The sequence below is a fragment of the Rosa rugosa genome, chromosome 2, assembly GCF_958449725.1.
Source record: "Rosa rugosa chromosome 2, drRosRugo1.1, whole genome shotgun sequence".
Lineage (NCBI taxonomy): Eukaryota > Viridiplantae > Streptophyta > Magnoliopsida > Rosales > Rosaceae > Rosa > Rosa rugosa.
In genome coordinates this window covers 39470368-39478501 of record NC_084821.1, presented here as the reverse complement: position 1 = coordinate 39478501, position 8134 = coordinate 39470368, and the positions used below count along the sequence as shown (strand labels likewise).

General features: G+C 38.6%; 1 long non-coding RNA gene across 1 annotated transcript; it reads left to right on the top strand.

The window, feature by feature from the left end:
- Positions 1-5334: 5334 nt before the first annotated feature.
- Positions 5335-6574, top strand: LOC133730120 (uncharacterized). Its single transcript, XR_009856607.1, has 4 exons — positions 5335-5640; positions 5750-5883; positions 6071-6183; positions 6307-6574. It is a non-coding gene; the product is annotated as an uncharacterized LOC133730120 (long non-coding RNA).
- Positions 6575-8134: the final 1560 nt, after the last annotated feature.

The window sequence follows — 8134 nt, the reverse complement described above, 5'->3', positions numbered from 1 at the left end:
GCAGAGAAAGCTACACGGACATTAGCCAAATAAACTGGGTTAAAGCTTACTAGAATCTGCCCAGGTCTCATTACTGGCCCTGAATTTTGCTCTAGAAACCCAACAGCAACAATAGCATATCTTAAAGGTAATCATTATTCTGAGCCCTTATACCGGCCATTTTTTCACTGATGGATGACAGTAGACTACAATTTTTTCATTATTCACCAACACCCTTTTGTTTTCATAGACTTGAACCAAATTCGAATCACTTTCTTGTGAATGTATTATTATGCAGGAGCCCAAGAGATGTACCAAAGTGGCGTGCTAGCAACCATGGATGTGATGAGACTGGCAGAAGCACGTGTGTGCGAATTGTCGAATAAGAAGCTTACAATTTATTAAGTTTTAAAATTTTGTTCTGGTTTAGTAAGATTGAGTTTATAAGCACACTGGAAGGTTTTGGAAGCATTAGAAATAAATTTCAGTATGTCTGCTTGGATACACCATTGTTGTTCTGCAGATGCACTGATCTTCTGGTTAGCATCATCAAATGAAATTATAATTAGGAAATCAACCATAGCTAAGAGTATATCTGCAACCTAATCAGTAGTAAACAATGATGACCGATATCCTTAAGGAAGAAAATTATGGAAAAGCTGGATATCTGGAAAAGCTTCTGAACATTTAAGCCAACTTCATCCTCACTTACTAAATCATCTTCTTCCTCACTTACTAAATCATCTTGTTCCTCACCTTGCAAATCAATTCCATTCTCACCCAGGAAACTGAACTCGTCATAACCTTGCAAACCGAATTCATCCTCATCTGGAAAAGCAACTTCTCTACCACTTAACAGCTCATTATTTATACATACTATATTCTTTGTAACCTGCAATATACATATTAATACATATTAATTCTAAATTTTTATTTGTTACCTACAACTATTAACGAACTGAACTAAATTTTATTTGTTACCTACATATTAAACTGATCGAACTGCTGCCTTCACTTAAATTTTGACCACGATATCAACTATTAACGAAGAAGAAAAATTGATCAAGCTGTATTCCAATTGACCAGGAAAAATAAGTTACTGCAACAGAGACTTGAATTAAGTATTTTTTTTTTTTAAGAGAAGAAGGCAGCAGTTCGGGCAAGTAATAAACAAGTGAAGTATATATTTACAGAAGAAAGATTGGTGAGTAGTCATGTATCCATAGTGCAAACAATTAATACATATTAATTCTAAATTTTTATTTGTTACCTACAACTATTAACGAACTGAAGAAAGAAAGAGATTCATGGTTAAGTCCCAATTATATATATTTAGTAAAAATCGGGTAACAGAGACCTAAGCAAAAGTGGTTCCAAATTTTCACAATAGGAATGAGATTCCAGAAATCATGATCACACTTCTTACTTTACTGAGAGCATTTAAATTCCAAGCTTCCAACTCTAGACAACATCAAAATCAAAATATTGTTTAAAAGAAACACAAGAATCATAACTGACCAATGATATAAATTACTATACAAGTATAACCAAAGAGTTAAAGCTATAGCATTGTTCTGCCACTACGTTGTGTACTCAATGGTTTCAATCATATAGTTGTATATGTATAATCAATATAACCATATTCAATTGACTAATAAAAAAAACAAAAAACAAAAAAAGAAGAAGGAGATGACTTAATCGAAACCCTGTGCTGATATAAACAAAATATGAAAGCTTAATCATGAATTCCTTGAACCGTATGACTTGATCGAAACCATATATATGCTGATATAAATATTACCTCCTGTCCAAGTGCAATCTGTTCTTCATCCTTGTCAGAGATGGTATCCATAGTTGCAGCTTCAGTCAGTATGGATTGACTTTTGGTCGCTAGGTTTCAAAACTTCCTCTATTCTTCGTCCTGGGGCGTTAGCTAACGTCTGTTCCTTTTTTTTTTTTCTCTCTTTTTATCAAAGATGATCAAAGGATTTCACTCCTACCCCCATGGTGACTCGAACCCATGACTTCGTCATTAGGTAGTGGGTGCTAACGTTGGTAGTGGGTGACTCGAACCCATGACTTCGTCCTAACGTTCGTTCCTTAATTGAGTTGGAATTCTGTTTTTATTTTTTATTATTTCTTTTATAAATAGTTAAGCTAGAGTTTTATTTCTTTACTCAAAATATATGTGGCTATTTCTGATTGGTAGGTTGGGAGAGGGGTGAACAAGCAGGTTCACCCGGGGGTGGATCCAAGAATTGTTCCATTTTAAGTAGTTGAAACAATGTCTAGGTGTTTTGGCTAATCCACAAGAACAAAGACCAAATTGAGAAACATGACACGCAGCACGCAGGGATCAAACAGTACGACAAGTTGTATATATATGCATATATATTGATATATTTTATCTGCTCCCAACTTGAATTGCATACATGCACTTTCGGGAAAGAAGCTCACCTACCCTACAAAATCAGATTAAGTACTAACCCAGTCAACTAACAGATGGAGCTCGAAGACGCGTATATATCGGACTTTGAAACTTGTAGAGTTGTAGAGATGGCATGGCTGGTGTTGATGACTTTGATAGATAGATAGCCTTAAAGCCAATGCTCCAACCTACCACCCTGCAAACAGTATTAAATGCTGTCCTTGCACATGACACACCAGTCACTACTGATATCGATCTCAACCGGCCGTCTCTCAATTCGTTATCAACTGTAAAGAGTCACAAGCAGAGGCCGGTTGGCTTGACCCGGTTACAGCTCCATACACCCACCGAAGTCCTAACTGTCCCTCGAATTAGGGACGTCGCCCTAAACTTACATGGAAAAAGTTCTTCTCTGCAGATGTTAATTGCTTAGTACTGTAGGTATTTAGTATTAATTCACGAGTCTGGATTGATGATCAGTCTGTTGCCAACTGATTGATCGATAAGTTTACACAGGCAAACTGTTGGTGCGAAAAATTTCAGGAGAGAGATTACCCAACATATAATCTCACACCTTCAATCTTCGAGAAGCCCTAGACGCATCCATCTTGCAATTGATCATGGGGAGAAGGGACCTGCAAAACAGAAAAATACTCTGATGCCCAAGTATATATCAATTCGAGAAGATTACAAAAAGAAATTGGATTGATACTTATTACCATTCATTCTCCGTATCCCCCTAATTTCACCATAAGCTTGTCAATTTATAGTCATTGATTCCTCGATCCTTACTTCATGGTGTTTGGCCCTTACTCCATGTTATAGTGGGAGGAGAGGTGTTTGCACGTTCTCCACTACCCGACCATATTTTACTGTCTTTCTTTTTAACTTGTTGTTAGTCACTTTTGGGTTTTGATCAGTGGGCTTGATTTAATGGGTGGGAGCCCAAAAAATGCCCCCTTTTTCCTTCTCATACGAGCTCTCGAAGCTCATACGAGAAGGAAAAATGATCATTTGTTGGATATATATATATATATATATATATATATATATATATATATATATATTAAGTTAGTCCATAAGAGTAAATAAATAACAACACCAACTTCATGCATCAAGTAAAAAATTAAACAAAAGATTTATCAAACATATAAAAGAATAGTTAAGGCAAAATTAAGATAATGGGTGAGAATTCAAGCCCCATATTTAAGGGCACCGGTTTTATGTCTGCAAGGACTAACGGTTTAACGTCTCGAGGATTGCCAGTTTAACGTCTCGAGGACAACCCATCTAAAGTCTCAAGGCCTTATTGTTTAACGTCTCGATGACAACCCATTTAAAGTTTGGAAACTCATTCTTTAACGTCCCGAGGACAACCCATTTAAAGTCCGGAGACTGTCTCTTTAACGTCCCGAGGACAACCCATTTAAAGTCCGGGGACTCATTCTTTAACATCCCGAGGACAACACATTTAAAGTCCGAAGACTCTCGGTATGCCGCCTCCGAGGAGGGCACAAAACTGAAAATCATGTTAGCGAACATATGCAATAACAAAATATTTATGACAAGCTTTATATAATGCGATAAATCTTATCTCAAGTGATTTTCATTTTCCTCATTGTATAAACAAGTTTTTCCTCTTCTCATTCAACCCTATTAAATGTCTTGCTTTGAGTTTGGCTACAACTCCATTGAAACGATGTTGCAGAAAAGTCTCTCATCATTCGTCTCTGTGGTCATCTGTTGCATGAACTTTCTGAGGTGATCCACCGGATCGGTGGTCCAGTCGTACTGATGAAAAATAGGCGTAACGAACTTGCGCGGTTTCTCCACGCTAAGAATTTTATCAATAAATGGGGACCTTCCTATCTCCCTTGCAGCGGCCGCGGCCGCGGCCAATTCTCCGGGACTAGCATTTCTCACTTCTCTCAACATTTTCTCTATCTGGGACCTCCAGCTTTCATCTTTGACCTTCTTCGCTTTCTTCTGGCCATTCTCCGGCACGGATCCCGAGCTCCCTCCTATTGAAATCTCAGCGTCACCATGAGCGGACTTTTTGGTGGGCTCCTCATCTTCTTCTTCATCAGTTGAATCTTCGATTGGTTCCTGCTTGTTCTCTTTCTGCTTCTACTTACGGGCCTCTCGGAGCTCCTCCTTCTTTCGCAGCTAAGCGAGTTCCTCCTTCATCTTTTTCATTTTTTCGAGAATGTTTGCATTTTGGTCATGTTGCGATCCACCAGATCCAGTCTCGTCGGGTGGATCCAGATTGAAACCTTCCACTCCCACCATGTTAGTTTTTTAGGAAAACGAGTTTCCCATAGACGGCGCCAACTGAAACTACTCCAACCTGTATTAGACTACTAGAGAGGGATATGGCTAAACGGCGCGAAAGGATCTTTTCACCCTTTCGAAGACAGTATATATTCTTCCTCTCATTAGTTTCCTTAAATCCAGGCTGTTTAAGTTACATCAAGGATATCTTTGCAATACATGAGTGCATGTATTCAAGCTTAAAATCATCTACGTACAATACACTAGCTCCACCTTCATCCAAATGGGGAGCCCAGATTGTCTGAATTGATCGCAGCATATTCAACTCCCAATCATAAGTTTCTACTCCAGATTATCTCACATGAAATGGACTACCATTGCACGTCTTTTGGCTATATCTTGGGTACTAAGCCTACGATTCACTACTACAATTATGGGCTACAAGGACACCATATAAGGACACTTTTTTTCCGAAGTGTCCTAATATCCCTATGAGGACGACTTACAAAAAACAGGAGCAATAATTTGTCCGGCCCGCCAAATTTTTTCGTCCAAAGTTAAACTTCCCACTTTTGTTTCCCCCCACACACATATTCGCACACTACAATTTTGCTCAACCCGCCTCTATTTTTCAGTTGACCTCTCTCTCTCTCTCTCTCTCTCTCTGCGCATCTCCTCCTCGTCGAACAAATTGGAGCTCTAAATGCCCAATTTGTTCGTTGCAGTCGTCTCTCCCCAAACCCCCAACCTAGCCTCTGTTCCTAAACGCCTCCAACCCCCTTCACGATGCCATTGAGGAGCTCCAGCGCCTTCATCACACCGATGTTGCGCGTGGCTCGCAGCACCACCCGCCCAGTGACCATGCGAACGGCGAGTTATACGTCGCGCACGCGATTGGGAACTCTGCCAGAGCCTCCGGTATGCTCGCTACCTGCATCATCCAACCCATCAATATGATCAAGGTGAGTTTTGAAATTCATCAAGATTGTAATTTTTGTGAGATTTGGATTGGACCCATGATTCCAACTCAGGTCTTTGAGCTTAAAGTTGGTTTCTTTTGATGGGTTTCAGATCTATGATTTGTTTGGCTCCGTTGATGGAGGAGAGGGTGACTTTGAAATGGAGGAAGAACAAGGATGTTGTTCTGTGGTTTGGGTTGTCTCTGTTTCTACTTTTTCCTCTTGCTCCGTCAATGAACGGTGAAGGTGGGTGATACTATGCTTCTTTTGTTTATGTTTTTGGTTTTGGGCTTCCATTTTTGAATGTGCCCAGTTTGTGTTTTTAGACCAAAACGTTTAGGATTTTTAGAAACAAACCAGAAATGGAGAGGTGTAATTTGTTTTTGGACTTTTGGGTTTCCGTTTTTTAATGTACCCAGTGTTGTATTTTTAGCCCAACTTTCTGGAAACAAGAGAAAATGAAGAGCTGCAATGTGTTTTCCAAAAGTTTTATGGTTTTTACTTGTGAATTTTCTGTGACAATGTCAGCCTCTTTGTGGCCTCCTTGTGAGTTTCTCTCTCCTCTTTCCCTCTCTCTCTAAAACTGTTATTTGTCTGCGTTAATACTGTTAATGATCTCCTACAGTCACTTTATACTGAATTATGTGTTTATGGGTTTGTTTGTTTTAGGAATTTGTCCAGCTTGAATCTTGGCGAAGAGATTTTGCCAGCCCTTGGAGAGCTGGGAAACTTGGAATCCATGTATGTTTTATGTCTATTTTAAACTCTTTTTTTTCCTTTTTATTTTTTTTTTAATTTTTGTGTTCATAGTGTAATAGTCCTGAAGTGGTGTGATGACTCTTTGTTTATTTTCGAATCGTAGAGACTTGCAGGGTAATGAGCTAAGTAGCTAACTGGTCAAATCCCGGATGAGATTGGCAACTGTGCTTCTCTTATGTATCTGTAAGACATCTCCTTCATGTTGACTTTCTTTGTTCTCCCTTTTACTTGTTTTCCATTTTGGTTTTGCTAATTCTATGTTGAAATGCAGGAATTTATCTGACAATAATCCGTCTGGAGACATACCCTTCTCGGTTTCAAAGCTTAAGAACCTTGAGGTTTTGTAAGTACTGTTTAATCATAAATTTTCTTTTTGTAGTATGCATGCCTCATAAATTCTTTGAATATTTACAAATGTAATTTGGTTTGATAATGCAGGAATTTGAAGAACAATCAGTTGACTGGTCCTATTGCTACAACTCTTACCCAAATTCCAAACCTTAGAACTCTGTAAGTCCCGTGCTTTTAATCACATGAATTTCATATTTATTTTAAAAACTTTCTCCGAGAACTGACTTTTGGTTGTTGGTATTCCTTTCTATTTGGGACTGATGAGTTTTATTTTTTCTGCTTTGATGCTGTTATGTTTGCAGTGATCTTTCTCGAAACCAGCTCACTGGTGAGATACCAAGGCTAATATCATGAATTTCTATGTATTGCATTTGCTCTTGCTTTAGTAGAAAAGAATACTTCAATTCAGGGTTAATTCGATAATTCTATTCATCCCACAATGAGGGTATATATACAAGTACCAAAGAGTAGTCTAACTCTAATAGGAAACAATCTTTCCATAATTACAGGATATCCTAATTAAATAAAATCCTAATTACATACAGATTTACAGCGATTCTACACTCCCCCTCAAGTTGGTGCATAGATGTCTATCATGCCCAACTTGTCAACTGAGCTGTCAAATACTTTCCTGGACACTCCTTTAGTAAGAACATCAGCTAATTGCTCCTCTGAGTTTACAAATGGAAAGCGAATAACCTTTCTGTCAAGATTTTCTTTAATAAAATGACGGTCAACCTCCACATGCTTTGTTCTATCATGCTGAACTGGATTATGTGCAATCTCAATGGCAGCTGTATTATCACAATGCAAATCCATAGGCTTTTTAAGCTTGTAACCTAGGTCTTTCAAGACATTACGAATCCACAACATTTCACAGACTCCGTGTGCCATACCTCGGAACTCAGCTTCTGCACTTGATCTGGCAACAACTTTCTACTTTTTGCTACGCCAAGTGACAAGGTTCCCTCCAACAAAAGTGAAGTACCCAGATGTAGAACGTCTGTCAGTTTTATCACCAGCCCAATCTGCATCTGTGTACCCAACAACTTCCAATTCATCTTTTTTCTGAAACAGTAACCCTTTACCTGGCGCCATCTTCAAGTACTTCAAAATACGAAAGACTGCATCCATATGCTCTTCACTAGGACAATGCATAAATTGACTAACAACACTTACATCATAAGCAATATCAGGTCTAGTATGTGAAAGATAAATCAACCTTCCTACAAGACGTTGATACCTCCCTTTGTCAGTTGGAACTTGATCAGGATAAATAGCAAGTCTGTGATTCATCTCAATGGGTGTCTCTATTGGTCTACAGTCCAGCATCCCTGTTTCAGCAAGTAAATCAAGGACATACTTCCTTTGTGAAAGCAAAATCCCC